Below are 16079 nucleotides of genomic sequence, written 5' to 3'. Positions count from 1 at the left end.
CGCCACACTACACTACAATATTCTAATATACTCCTCACAAGGCTGTTGTAAAGCAAAATTTTGGTATTGCTTCGTCGAAACACTTTGGCATTCCTTATAACAAACCCTAATATTTTATATGATTTCTTAGATATGTGTTCCACATGAGGGATTAAAGTGAGTTTTTTATCAAACACTACTCCTAAATCGCGTATTGTGTCGACTTCTTGAAGGGCATTGCTGCCAATGCTGTAATCAGACAAAATGATATTTTGTTTCCTCGTAAACTTGACATGAACACATTTTTCGGCATTTAAAATCATTTGGTTACTATTACACCAGTGGACCAGCCTGCTCAAGTCACTTCGTAGCAAATCAACATCATTAGCTGAGTTTATTGTGCGTGCAAACTTTAGGTCTTCAGCATACATAAAAATCTTCGAGTGTCTAAAACAGTCAGGTATATCATTGATGAATATATTGAACAAAATTGGCCCCAAGTGCGACCCCTGTGGTACCCCTGATGTAATACTGTGCGATGGAGACTTAAAACCATTAACGACTACATAGAACGATCTATTCGTTAAATAGGATTCAAACCATGGCAATAACGAGTGAAAACCATATGCTGATAACTTCATTAACAAAATTTTGTGGCAAACTTTGTCGAAAGCCTTACTAAAGTCTGTGTATATAACATCTGTTTGCTTGCCGGAGTCCATTGCATTTGATAAAAACTCAGTAAATGATATTAAGTTAGAAGTTGTAGACTTACCACTGACAAACCCGTGCTGGAAATCGCTCATGTACATTTTAAAATGTGTTTGAACATGCGGACAGACAAGGGACTCAAAAATCTTCGCAAACGAACTGAGTATGGAGATTGGTCTGTAGTTCGAAATAGTAGTATCGTCACCAGACTTGTATACGGGCACCACCTTTGCTGTCTTCCATTGAGGCGGAAATACTCCTGTTGCTAGAGATTTATTGAATATTAATCTTAAGGGCCGTACTAGCGCTGCCGCACATGAATGTATGAAAAAAGGCGGAACTCCGTAATCAAAGATGTGGCCACATAGATCAAGTTTTACAATAGGTAAATGTAATTTACAGTACATATGGTGCTACTTTACCGCCCTTGTGCGGTAATTAGCACAATACGCGCGTGCCTATGTCGAAAATTTAAAGGGCATTAGGTACTGTAAAACGTAATTCGCAACTCGTGTAGATTTAGAAAATTTGCCACTTCGTTGCAAATATCCTGTTTTCATTACTCAAATCGCAAATAACTGTTATGTGCCGTAAAAATTCAACTATGAAAGTACCCTGTATTGAAAGTATTGTAGTGTAGGTATTATATTTTTCAAACTCGAAGGGTAGGGTGACACCTGTCATCTCCATATAATTTATAACCTAATAACGCCAAATCAAAAAATTGTATTTAAATGAAAGGTGTCTGTAAAGTACTGTATCTCAGTAACTCATACGATATAATGTATTTCCAACGGTTCACCAACACAAACATCACTCGGTACGACCGCCTCTGTTCGCAGTCTGACATCGACTGACCCTAACTGTCAGTGACGTCACCATGACGTAAGCGCTCGAGACGTCTATACACTACAGTGTCAACCTACCTTCGAGTTTGAACAATATAATAGGTAGGTAAGTATATGTAAAGCATCGTAGTTATAAGGTACAAATAAGCATATCACATACGAGTACCGAAATCTGTAAGTATACATTACACGTTTCGGTACTTGTGATAAATTCGTGATCGGAATAAATTCAGATATTCTGTGATAATTGAAATTCCGGTGCTTAATTTATTTAACCGGCACCTTAAGAGCCCATCAAAGTGCACACTAGCGCCACTGCTAAATAATCGTGATGATTTAAATTTAACGAAAGATACTTAAAAACGGGGGCCGCTACGTACTGTATTTTGTATTTAAGCACCCTTTGAATACATAAAACTAGTTTTTATGTTGCTAGATTCGTCGATCTATGAACTAAAAACAAAAACGGCCGTTTTAACTTTGGACGCATAGATTGCAGTTTGATGTAGTCAAAGGACACTGTGATGTATTCTGAAATACAAAATACAGTACGTAGGGGCCCCCTTTTTTTAATACCTATCGTTAAATTTAAAAAATCACGATTATTTAGCAGTGGCGCTAGTGTGCACGTTGATGGGCTCTAAGACGAAAGTAAACAACTGCGCGAAATCGGCTTTTCATACAAACGAAGTCCTCAATTTTCTCTCAGGATATTGGCATTATTGTTATAAATTCAGATATTCACTTTTATATATTAAATTTAGATATACACTTTTATGTATACCAACCACAGATGCCCCTTCGTTTATTTATTTTAATTTTTAATTGCCTATTAAAAGAGCATTTAGGAATGTGTATGGACTTTGTTTTTCGCTCCTAATTCTTATAGTAATCAAATAATCTAAAAAAGTCAAGCGAAGGGGCATAAAACTATTTATTACATCAAATTATGCAAAAATATTTTCATAACTTAACCAGAGAAAAATTAACTTAATTTTTTAAACAGAGAGGAAAAGGAGGACGAGGAGTTTGTATGGAGAAGCTATCGCCCCTTTCCTCTTAAAAAAAATCATTTTATATTTTTTTTCTTAATGATTTCAGATTCAGGTAACTGGAGGGTGTTTTTTCTATACGCGTATTATGCGATTCCAACAGTCTGCAGCGTGTTTTTTCTCTTTTTTGGGATTTTTCTGGTAATATTCTATTATCCTGTACGTGGGTACGATTTCGTCGCGTCGCTAAAGTGTCATTCTATGGAACTTGATAACTATGTAAACAAACCGCCATATTGTAACTGTCAAAAATGATGAATTTACTACTGTCTTTTGTTTACATAGTTAGCAAGTTCCATAGAATGACACTTCACAAGTACATGCGGCCCACACCAATTTTAGTAGTTTTGTGTAGCCATAGTAGTTGCCGCGCACCGCTACGGAACGGACGCCTGCTCGCGCTTGCGCCACCTAGCGGTCATATCGTCGGCGCTTTAATAAGTAAAATGCGCGTAAAATTTTGTCCATGATCGATGTGAAACAATTTATTTTATCTCTATTAACAATTAACCAACCCTATATAAGAAAACTGAGGGTCTACCGCGAACCACTTTCGACATGTTGCCCCCCTGTCACACGTGCGACGAATTCACAAGTGCGACAGAGAGGCAACACGTCGAACCTGGTTCGCGGTAGGCCCTCTGGTTGTAAGACATTAAGAATTAACTTAACGCATTCACTGCCAACGTTTTCGTAGCGCGTAGCCGATTCTAGGCGTTTCTCGCTTTGTAGAGAAAAGCGACTACGAACAGAGCGCCCGCCGAGCGGGCACAGAATAAATAATAGTACTGTCGTACAGAAAGGAAACTTCCTACAAAACCGAAGTTTGACAGCGGTTCAGGGTCGAATCATGCTGTCCCTGTCTAATATATGGCACAATCCCTTTCGGCTATTTAGGGTTGTCAAAATTCAGTCCATTATCTTATCTGTGGTCGTGCACGCAAAGGGACGTCAAGTTGTGTCAACCCTAATAATTGCTCGGAGCAATGCTGAGCCGAGCGGAGCCGAGTTTGGCCGAAGTCAGGAGTTTCGCACCTCTGGAGCGGGTTCAATGCGACTTCAAAAAACATAAAATAAAAACGTTACTTTTACTTTTATAGTATATTTCGTGGTAAATTATTACATATGCATTTTTTAATTACTTTTTAATTACAGGACATGCCAAGGGCGAAAAACGCATATTCAAGAATACTCGGGATAAAAGTCATCTCTGATTTAATAGTTTGTGCAATAGTGTTAATTAGAATTCGGCGCCCTGCCCCCGGTGAATTAGTACCGGGTGCTCCTTGGTATTACATGATATGTGTCCCAATTGTTATTACACGTAAGTGTAGTTTTATTTTTACCAAAGAGAATATATAGAGTGTGTAGAGACGGATTGTCAAAGTAAATTATGTAGCTACTGTAAATTTACTGCCATCTTTCGACAGAACATACAACTGTTAGAACGCCATTGTTAATATTAATATTTAACAAGTTAACACATATCAGTGAAAGAATAATGATCAAAGTCAAATGGCGTTTTGACAGTTTTAATCGTCTGTCGAAAGATGGCAGTAAATGTACTGTAGCTACATAATTTACCATGACAGTAACTCTCTATTTCAAATTCTGTTTGTTTTTATTACTAATAGATATTGAGTGGGCTCTGAAACTACTGGGGCATCTGAGCGTTACAAATAATATTTCTTCTTCTACCTAGCGTTATCCCGGCCTTTGCCAGGCTAGGGTCCGCTTTCCTACTTGCTTTCCTCCACTTTGCGCGATCCTGGGTGGCGTCTCGTGTGAGCCCGTTCACGCTCATATCTGCTTTCACAACATCAAGCCATCGCTTTTTAGGGTTCCGTACCCAAAGGGTAAAACGGGACCTTATTACTAAGACTCCGCTGTCCGTCCGTCCGTCTGTCACCAGGCTGTATCTCACGAACCGTGATAGACAGATGATGTATTTCTGTTGCCGCTATAACAACAAATACTAAAAAGTACGGAACCCTCGATGGGCGAGTCCGACTCGCACTGTCCGGTTATTTGGTCTGCCTTGGGGTCGGGGACTGTCAAGGGCTAGGTTACGTTACAAATATGTAATATTTATGCCCCCTTTTTACGATGGCCAAGAGGTGGATCCCGAATTTGACAGTTTTTGTTAGGTGGGTCAGTCAACTCAGTCAGGCCCAGTCAACTTTGGGAACCACTGGTATAGAAAGATGCAAACGAGCATTCCATGAAATTGTCTACCGTCTGTCCCGTAAAAACGCGAATTTTCTGAAAATTTGCAAGTAGATATAAGAGTTTCCTTTTCTATGACAAATGGTCAAAAATATGCACAGAAAAATAATCGCCTGCTTTAAATGCCGAAAAAAAAGTCGCATGTCAGTAAATAAAATGCGTTTGTACCTACGGGGCAGCCCGTGGAATGCTCAAAAGGTCAATTTTACCAACATATTTAACATAACCTTGGGAACCACTCACCACTGATCGGGACTGGAGGGCTTTTTAGGGTTCCGTACCTCAAAAGGAAAAACGGAACCCATAAAGGATCACTCGTGCGTCTGTCTGTCTGTCTGTCCGACCATTCCCCCCCTTTATCTCTGTAACTACTGGGCCTGAAATTTGGAAAAAAATACTCATAATAGTACTTTACCTATAGATGACAGGAAAACCTATTAGAAATGTGCAGTCAAGCGTGAGTCGGACTTATGTACGGAACCCTTGGAACGCGAGTCCGACTCGCACTTGACCGATTTTTCTTTAATATATATGACATCTATTTCAGTTTATATTCAACATAGTTTTTTTTTTTGTTCCAGTTTACAACGTCTACTGTTTTTTGATTGTGTTAGATTTCTCCAACTGCAATGAATTTTATTGCGATTGAAATTGATATCCAATGGCACAGAAGGGAAGTGTATTGTATCCAAATATATAGCAAGTAAATGCGACAGTGTATTTTAACAGGAAATCGGAGAATAAGTGATTAAAACTTGCCGGACTTTTATGTATGAAAATGTATCTTCTATGCGCTAAGAGTGTGGAATAAACAATTTTCTATAATTTAATGTTTGAATTGAATTCGTTGCACCTACTTAATACTTAGCTGACATTATATAAAATCGCATGCAATAGGGAGTATTACGCAAAATTCTGCAGCCATAGACTAGGAATCCTCTAGACCGAGTTTAGAGCAATTATTTCATGCAACCGATGATGCAAAAAATGCGGGGGTGCGCGGGACGAGGTGAGCAAAGTCCCGTGCCATGATTGGTCCGTTTAAACGACGAACGAGTTCACGGACGTCACACAAAGACACTTTCGACTCGAACATGGAGTAAAATTACCGTATGCGTGGCAGAGGGGGTAGCGCGACTATGCTCGGTCTGGAGGATGTTTTGTCTGTGTCTGCAGCATACTCATAGGGCCTACCGCAAATCACGATAGAGTCAGACCAAGAATAGTCTGCGGCGGATTTGATAGCTCACGCAGTGAAAGTGTTGTTTTAAATGTCAAACTTCTATGAAATTATGACGTATAAATGACACTTGTACTGCGTGGGCTATCAAATCCGCTGCAGACTTTTTTTGGACCGACTCTAATCGAAAATTCGATTTCTGCCTCTCTATCACTCTTGCTCTCTCGATTTGTTGAAACGTGAGTGAAGCCACGTGGTAGATCACCAATGAGAATGGCGCCGTATTAGCAAGATCATCACTCATCGAGATTCACAATGATGACCACGACCCACAGCCACGACCACTCTGGCAAGAGTTTACCGACGAAAAAGAAGAAGAAGAAGAAGAGTGAAGCTCGCTAATTATAAATAAGGTTTTACGTAAAAGTACATTAAGTTTTTGAAAGTTCAGACTTCTTTGGTTCAGACACTCCATATTCAGAAACATTTCGGCCATAATTGTTAAAAAAAAAACATTTCAGAAACGTCATAAAAGTAAGTTTGACATAAACTTTCATCTGTCATTGTACATCTGATATTGACAGATGAAAGTTTATGTTAAATTCATATAAAATTTTTAGACCAATTTACTTTTTATAGCAAATTGTATACATACCAAAGTTTAAGATTTACAGAACGTAGGTAAGTACCTAAGTACATACAGTGAGTATACCTAAGCTGAATTAAAATTATGTACATACATTAATAAAGAGCGGGTTCTCCTGATACAGGTATACATATACGTGCATATACTTACAAGGAGGACTCAAGTCTAATTGTATACAAATTGTACTGTTTAACACAATAAACATTTTTCATTTTCATTTTTTAATTTTTTGCATTTTTCAGTGAGTGGCCTTTTAGTAAGCTTCTATTAACGTTGTGTCTTTGTGTGTGGTGGCAAGTGTTCATAAATTCTTTTATTCCATCTTTATTGTACTGCATTCAAGAAATAAATGATAATGATTATGAAAGTATGTATGTCAAACTCTTCTGATTTCAGTGACCATGTGCAGGCTTGACATGATTATGATGGAGCGATGCTGCTACACGTTTGGATTGCGATGCGGCAGTATCATAATAGCGTTGATAACATTAACGACGCCCATATTCGCCTTCGGGTATCAAATGATTGACGAATTCAGTAAATACGTTTAATAATTCTAAAGTACATTGTTTGTAACGGCCCCCGCCAGTTTATAGTCTGAACAAGTTAAAAAGCCAACTGAGGCAGGCGTGGCTCACTCCGCGATTTCGTCGCTTTTCTACGGGTAGCTACAAGTACATCCGTTCGACACCAATTTTGGTGGCTAGCCATAAGCCGCGCGTGGCGCTGTCGCCACCTAACGGCTGATCGTCACAGACGCGTTTTGTTAGAGAGTGAGTCTTCTGTACCTAGTACTATTATTTATTCTGTGACTGAGGCAGGCGTGGCTCACTCCGCGATTTCGTCGCTTTGCTACGGGTAGCTACAAGTACACCCGTTCCACACCAATTTTGGTGGCTAGCCATAAGCCGCGCGTGGCGCTGTCGCCACCTAGCGCCCATATCTGTCCTGTAGGCCAAGCACATGATTGGCGCGACAGTATCTCGCGGCGAGATAGACTACCCGTCTTTTTCTAACTATGTTAACAAAATAGGGACGGGCGCCAATCATGTGCTAGCCCGGCAGATCGTAACAGACGCGTTTTGTTAGAGAGTGAGTCTTCTGTACCTAGTACTATTATTTATTCTGTGACTGAGGCTGCACGTGCACGCACACATGAAAAATAATGGGGTTGATGACAACTATCAACGGTTTTTATAGAGGGCGCTAGCACAGGCTTCCCCTGTTTCTAGTTTTGTTCTATGAAATTTGGCTTAAAGCTCTGGTTTCCTAGGATAGCGGTGTCGTCATATAGCGGCCGTCTCTATACAAAATATTACTCCATCCATATTTAGCCGTATTATTTTATATACCGTGCCGCTATATGACGGCACCGCTATCCTAGGAAAACAGAGCTTAAGGAACTAGGATCCAGGCCAAAAAACTTGTTTGGTCTAAGCATACTCCAGGGCCATCTAGCTGTAAAATATATTTGTGGTTGGAATTGGACCAAGCAATAAGTTATTTTACAACAAATATATTTCATTAATTTTATACAGAGTGGCCATAAAATAAGTGCATTCTCGTTGCCCGGGAGGTTTTGGGATTATACTGAGCAACGTTTACTAACTTTTATTAAATTTTTTTTTCGCGATTACGGGGTTGGTCCCATATTAAAAGTTGCTCAGTATAATCCCAAAACCTCCCTGGCAACGGGAATGCACTTATTTTTTGGCCACCCTGTATTTTAATATACAAAAGTAACACATGTATTTTTTAGCCACCTTGTTTTACAATAAAAGTGTAATATTTTCAGGTGGCTGGATTGCTTATTTAATATACATAAATGCTGGTGTCGTAGGAGCCAGCAGCATTCTGTTCCTGATATTTGGAATTAGACTGGTAACGTAATATTCAATAATAACCCTGTGCTGAATACCTAGAGTAACACCAAGAAAAGTCTGCAGCGATTTTGATAGCCCACGCAGTGCAACTTGCAACGAAGCGAAGCGATGCGGCGCTTGTGCGGCGCGGGGTGAATCAATCCTTTCATACCTATATAGAAGTGTCCTACGTGGGCAATCTCGTTGCGAACGTGAACGCCTTGGGCTCGCCACGCCGCGCCGCGTCGCGGTCGCGAGTTGTTCGCTTACGTGAGACGCAGCGTTAATCAGGGTCTGAATTCAGTTATGTCTGCGATGGCCATTTGTGTTCCTGATTCATTTTCTATATTGAATAAAATAAAAATATTGCGGTTTTTTACAGGACTGGAAATGGCCCAAAAAACTATATGCACAAATATTCAAGATAAAAATTTTCGCTGATTTCCTGTGTTGTGTCATAATAATGATAATGAGAGCCGGAAATCCTGCTCTTCTCTATTTCGCTGTATTTATTGCAGTTTTTTTGATAAGTAAGTTTTATTTCATGTCATTAATCTGAGTGGAGACACCTTTTCAGTGACGCTTAATAATAAATTAGTTCCGTTGTCTGTTAATTATTACGCGCATTTTTTGAGTTTTCATATGTTTTCCGAGCAAAGCTCGGTCACCCAGATATTGTACCTTTAAACGAGCAATTCTTGTTTAAGTACCTATACGATGTTGTCTGTACGGACATGCAGGCCAATACTACAGCAATTGATCATGTGGGCTCCCTGTATGGTCATTGCCTTGTTGTCTGTAATTTCAATGTTAAGCGTGAGAAACACAAGCCTTACCGCGTTACCTATAGGCCTCTTAAAAACATCTGCGAAAAAGATCTAGATGTGGACTTGCAGAGCGTGAGGTGGGACTTGATAACAAACCTTGGAAATGTCAATGACATGGTAACAGCCTTTAATCAACAAGTTCTTAATCTATTTGATTTGCATGCTCCTCTTAAGACATCCTTGATTAAAGCTCAATCATACCCCTGGATTACGGACACCGTCAAATTGATGATGAGGTTGCGTGACAGTGCTGCGGCAGATTTTCACAAAAGCCAGAGCGAAGTCAAAAAGATATACTACAAAGACCTTAAGTCTATTGTAAATAAAGCTCTGTATTTTGAAAAGGTAGCATATTTCAAACATAGTATTAATAATAAAATTAATGAACCCAAAACTTTATGGAAAAATTTAAAAAATACAGTGTTGCCTAAAAAGAATAATGAATTACCTAATATATTTAATAATCCTGATACCTTGAACAAACACTTCCTAGATCTACCTGGAACTTCAAGTGTCACTATATCACAGCTGACCTATTTTGAATTTCATAAGTTCAATGACTCTGTTTTCCATTTAGATACTGTTAGTTCTTATCAAATAATTAAAGTAATTAAATGTTTAAAATCGAATGCCGAGGGTATTGACGGGATAAATCTAAACATGCTTACTATGACTTTTCCACACACAATTGATTTCATTACGAGCCTAATAAATACCTCCATTCTTACATCCACCTTTCCAGATATCTGGAAGTTAGCAGTTGTGACTCCCTTGCCTAAAGTATCGAACCCATCTGTGCTTTCAGACTTTAGGCCTATAAGTATACTACCTTGTCTGTCCAAAATAATGGAAAAAGTAGTATGCTTACAGCTAACCGCCTACTTAGAAAACAATAATATCCTACCAGATGTCCAATCAGGTTTTCGGAAGGGACGTAGCACTGTGACCGCATTACTCGATGTCTCTGATAACATTTTGGATGCTCAAGACAAAGGAATGTGCACTATTTTAGTCCTCCTCGATTTCTCAAGAGCATTTGATTGTCTGAATATAAATCTGCTTCTTTCCAAATTGAGTTTTTACGGATTTGATCACAAAACTGTAAAGTGGTTTGAAAGCTATTTACATAATCGATCACAAATTGTGAAAGTATGTTGCAGTGACGGATCTTCATTTTTATCCGAAAAAGCTCATATAACAAGAGGAGTTCCACAGGGATCGGTGATCGGCCCACTCCTGTTCATATTATACTCTGCAGATATAGGGTCCCACATCACGCATTGCAAATACCATATATATGCAGACGACATACAAGTGTATATATCATGTAAGCCAGCTGACATTGACAGTGCTATAGAAAAATTAAACCAAGATCTCACCTCAATAGCATCATGGGCCACAGAAAACTGCCTGTTGCTTAATCCAAATAAAACTAAATACCTAGTATTTGGCAGCAGGCAACAACTGGCTGGTGTCAGTATATCAACGGATGTTACGCTAATGAATACACCGGTTGAGAGGGTGTATGAAGCGCGTAATTTAGGTCTCATAATGGATTGTGGACTACGTTATGAGAAGCATGTCTCCGAGGCCATTAGGAGTTGTTTTTACAAGCTTAAAGTTTTATATAAAATTCGGCCATATTTAAGCGAAAACCTCCGCTGTCAACTAGTTGAATCACTTGTCCTATCAAAATTAAACTATGTGGATGTAGTGTTTGGGCCTAGACTTCTTGCAAAGACAAAGAGACTCATTCAACGTGTTCAAAATGCCTGTGCTCGCTTCTGTTTCAATATTCCGTTGAGAGCTCACGTGACACCATTTCTGAACAGCCATAAGATCCTCAAGATGCAACACCGTCGTAAACTTCATTTGGCTTGTCTGCTCTTTGGTGTGCTTAAATATGGTACTCCGCCTTATCTCTTCAATAAGCTTTCTTGTATTAAGCTCCGCGAGCGCCGTAACTGTGGAATTCAATTGTTAATGCCACGCCATGCCACAGCAGCGTTTCGGGGAAGTTTTCGCTATGCCGCGTCGAAAGTCTGGAACAATATACCTCCGCCTTTGAGAAACCTGCAAAGTATTCATAGCTTTAAGTCAAAGATTAAACTGTATTTACTTAATCACCAACGTAGCCAAGAAGCCTACAGACTTGATACCAGCTGCCTGTAGTTTGTAATTTTACTTATGCTTACCTCAAGTGTTTTGTTCCTTTGGCCTGACAAGGGTTCATCATTCCTTTACGCCATACTTAGTAGAGTGCTGTTATGTTAGTATTTCGTACATTTTCGTAAATTCGTCATCCTACAATGCTGTTTTGCTAATAAGCTAATCTTACAAGATTTTTTAACGTAGATTTCATGAACGCTCGATATTGGTTTGGTCTGACATTGTGACATTGCTTTTTAGTTAGTGTAGCCACCGTTGGCGCTAATAGTATATACAGCTGTAATGCTCAGCCAAGATATGGTCGGACCGGATCGATACAGCGATTTAGAGCACGATGCTTGTTTTTGTATTAATTAATCTTAATTGTAAATAGTCGTTATGTTGTATCTTCTTGCTGTGTAACTTTTTTCTTATTTAACTAACTGTTTACTGTATGTTATTTCTGTCTTTTTTCTTCTTGTCTGTTACCTTCCGTGATTCTTCTCACTTGATGGTCTCATCGGAAGATCAGCGCTGGAAGCCACCAGCAACATGCTGAGATGGGGCCATTTCGTGGCACTTTAATCTTATTTTTGTGTTTTCTTTTATACTATGTACTGTTCCGATTGTTTGTGCTTACGAATAAATCTATTCTATTCTATTCTATTCTATTCTATACCGGGTGTGGCCTGTAATATGAGCAAAAAATGTAACTATAGGCTGACACACCTCATAACATTTGTCCAGCAACTTTTAAAAATAACTTGTAGTTTGATTTTTAATTCACGTTAAAGTTTATTCTAAGACGCAATGTATTGCGAATTTTGTTTTGTTTAAGGCGTGACAAGCAACGTCAATCACAATGATATGGAGTAGCAATGGCGTCTGAAAAATAGGGAGTCTAAATACTTCATAATTTTTAAAAGTTGTTTAACAAAAGTGTCAACGTTTGAGGACTACAATGTATGTTTTAATTATTTGCTCGTGTTACAGGCCAAACCCGGTATATATATTTCGGGGATGTCGGACACGGCTCTACCGATTTCGATGAAATTTGCTAAAGGGGGTTTCCGGGGGCGATAAATCGATCTAGCTAGGTCTTTTTTGTGGGAAAACGCGCATTTTTGAGTTTTTATATGTTTTCCGAGCAAAGCTAGCTCGTTCTCCCAGATATTGATTCTAATAGGTAATGATTCAATATTGTTTTGATATTAGGTGCCTGTTCGAATTAGACTGTTATTTATTTTCGTATGGCGTAGTATACATAAACATTCTCAAACAATATGTAAGTAGCTAAATAAAATAATTATAAATCCAGTTATGACTGTTATGACGTTATTCATAAAAGCGTTACTGGCCTAAATTAGCTATGAATCGTTTGTCTTTATCTGTCATTTTGACTTATGTATTTGTAAGAAAGGGATAAAACATAATTTAACTAAATCAGGACCGTAAAGTTTTATGAAAGGGGTTAGTGTTTTAGTCTTCTCAAGATAAAGCCCGCTCCACAAACGTGCGCGAACGGGGCACGGATTCTCGCATGAATGTGGAGCGGGCTCAATGTTTGAAAGTGAATTTTATTTTCAGTTTACGATACCTACTGTTTTTTCGTGCTCTACAATTATTCCAAGTGCGGTGAATATTATTGGGGAGAAAAGTGACGTTGAACGTCTGCAGGCAAGCGAAGGTAAAATATTACTACATAAGTACCCACCAGCTTATTGGCTATGCGCGGAGTGCGTGGTGGGGGGACTTCAAGCAACCAACATCTTCTTCCTCGCGTTATCCCGGCATTTTGCCACGGCTCATGGGAGCCTTGGGTCCGCTTGACAACTAATCCCATGATTTGACGTAGGCAAAGCGACTGCCATCTGACCGTAAGGTGGCGACTGACTTGTAACATTTCGGTGTTATGTAACGTTCACGGTGAACGTGTTACACATTACAGCTAGGTACGCGGCGAACGCTCGTCTCGAACGCTCTGCTCACTTATGCTCCATTTTCAGATCACCAAAGACCCGAGACGAGAGCGCTCGCGAACCTGTACTAACTTGTAATGTAACACTCAAAGGGATTCGCGAAAAAACCGACAGACGAGTGGAGCGCGCGGCGCGAGGGCTCGCTGCACTGATTGCTGTAATGCTCGAGTTGTATCGTGTTACATTACATCGAAATGTTACAAGTCAATCGCCACCTTTACAACCCAGAAGGGAAACTAGGCCTTATTAGGATTAGTCCGGTTTCCTCACGACCAACATATGGGCACAATACCTACGGATTATTAGACAGACGTAGCGATAAGTGATCATCATCATCATTCTAGCCTTCAGTCGCCCACTGCTGAGCATAGGCCTCTCTTCGTGTACGCCACTTATCCCGGTCCTGGGCTAGTCTCATCCAAAAGTGCCCCGCGATTTTCCGAATGTCATCCACCCAACGAGCTAGCGGACGCCAGGCGCTTCTTTCATCCGAAAGCGGCCACCAATCCGTCAACATTTTGGTCCACCTGCCATCACTCTGCCTAGCAACATGTCCCGCCCAACTCCATTTAAGCTTGGAGATGACGTCACCCACGTCTCGTACCTTGGTGCGGGGTCGGATTTCGACATTCCTCACTCGGTCTTGCAGTTTAATGCCGAGCATAGTGCGCTCCATGGCTCTTTGTGCTACTCGTATTTTATGCACAGCCCCCTTAGTGAGCGTCCATGTCTCGGCACCGTATGTCATGGTGGGCAGGACACATTGATTGAAGAGGCGAGTTTTCAGGCATTGTGGAAAGTTATCAGATTTGAGGATGTCCGCAAGTTTGTTGAATGCCGCCCAACCCAACTGGATTCTTCTGGAGATCTCCTTTTCCTGTTGTTTTTTGTCGAAAGATAGAATATGTCCAAGATACACGTATTGCTCGACCACCTCCAGCTCTTCGGCTCCCACCGTTATGGTGAGATTCGAAAAGCCAGTGATGTTCGTCATAACTTTGGTCTTGGACATATTCATCTTAAGACCTACCTCGATAAGTGATAGGTATAACTTACCCGTTTACTGATGGAAGAAAAAAAACTATTGCGATGAGCAACTGAATATAGGTAGGTAATAAGATACCCTATGTCACTCCCACATCTGACACGAATATAATGAAGTAATGATCTAATGATACCTCATACGTTGTATGTTGTAATGGTTCCTCTACATGATGGCCCAGCGCTGGAGCAGCGAGTTGGCCACGCGATGGTTATGGCTCCTCTATACAGCACTGGACTAGCTACATGGCCCTGCGATGGTTGAGAACACGTACTATTGGAATGGGCCACGTGACCTTTGATGTGCGGACGAAAAACGAATACCGCGGCCATCCCATCGCCATCCTTCCGCGCCATAAGCCATTCGACACCACTACCGGTTCTCTACAACACGCTTGGGCCAATATGATGGCCCATCGTGTAGAGGAGCCATAAGTGTAAGTATATGCCATCAAACGGTATGTCACTGCCAATGCAGCCAAACCCGTCTGCCGGATTATGCCAATAAAGGCCTGTGCTTTTAGTTAGCTATTTGCCAATTTTTTGGTTCAGTGAATGTATTTTCGAATGGATAAATTATAAAAAAAGCATTTGTTTGTAGAAATAAGTTTTATATGTTGGCATTGTATACATAGGTATGTTTTTATTTACTTTTTATACCAGTATTACTGTAAACGATTTTTTTATAAGGGTATTTTTTAATATTATCACTGAAATTAGAGCTGTCCAGTGGGTAATTTTTTTATCAATCGTAAAAGAAAATAAATGGTTTACAAAGCAAACTTGGTGTTTTTCAACTTAATAACTAATTAATTAATTAATTAGTATTGTACTTTATTATAAGCCTTGCATATTCAGTATTACATACATATTTAATTATTAAAAGTATTATAAACTTAAGTAGATATCATATACCAAAGAAAAAGTGACCAAGTCCACCGGTGGCCGAGGCGGGAAGAAAAAAAATATCTTAATTATTTATATATATACTGGGAAATGGAAAAGGGCATTCTAAGGCTTAATACAGTCTACAGTTATTTCTTGTTTATTAATCATTTAATTCGAAAGGAAAAGTATATAAAACAAGGCTCTAATTTATAAACAATTCGTTTATTAAAAAATACATATATTATTCATGAAATAAAACTATTGAAACGGATTATATCGCGTATATTGAATACAGATTATACATATCCCGACGTTTCGAACCCTTTACAGCGTTCGTGGTCAACGGGTGACCACGAACTCTGTTGTAGTATATGTATTCAATATATGCGATATAATCCGTTTCAATAGTTTTATTTCATAAGTATAGTAACAGCACCAGTCATGGGACATTTAAGAGGAAATTTGGAGTATTTATGATATTTCTCTTGTACATGTAAATGGTCTTCCGCTTAGCGTGTTAAAAGATGAAAGTCCTATCCGCCTTTCATGTTTTAGGCGTGTTGTATCAAAGATACTGCAATGAGTTTCCACATAATTAACAAATTAAAACTATGCTTTTTTTCTCCAGTCATGGACACCAAAGCTCCAGTAGGTAATGGACGTGGATCCAGTAATGGGCCCCCTATAATGGA

The 16079-nt window shown here is 39.5% G+C and overlaps 1 protein-coding gene and 2 long non-coding RNA genes across 3 annotated transcripts in view; 1 reads left to right on the top strand and 2 right to left on the bottom strand.

Annotated features, from left to right (window-relative positions):
- LOC134801905 (uncharacterized) overlaps window positions 1–16079 on the bottom strand; it is a 537245-nt gene that overhangs the window by 276089 nt on the left and 245077 nt on the right. The window lies entirely within an intron of this gene.
- The window catches only part of LOC134801873 (uncharacterized), a 399153-nt gene that overhangs the window by 370012 nt on the left and 13062 nt on the right, over window positions 1–16079 (bottom strand). The window lies entirely within an intron of this gene.
- On the top strand, window positions 8438–13254 carry LOC134801779 (uncharacterized). The gene is made up of 3 exons (XR_010145720.1): window positions 8438–8523; window positions 8887–9034; window positions 13067–13254. It is a non-coding gene; the product is annotated as an uncharacterized LOC134801779 (long non-coding RNA).

The sequence above is a fragment of the Cydia splendana genome, chromosome 23 (genome assembly GCF_910591565.1).
Source record: "Cydia splendana chromosome 23, ilCydSple1.2, whole genome shotgun sequence".
Taxonomy (NCBI): Eukaryota; Metazoa; Arthropoda; class Insecta; order Lepidoptera; family Tortricidae; genus Cydia; species Cydia splendana.
The sequence above is the reverse complement of the archived record's forward strand: the minus strand, read 5'-3'. Positions and strand labels throughout refer to the sequence as shown.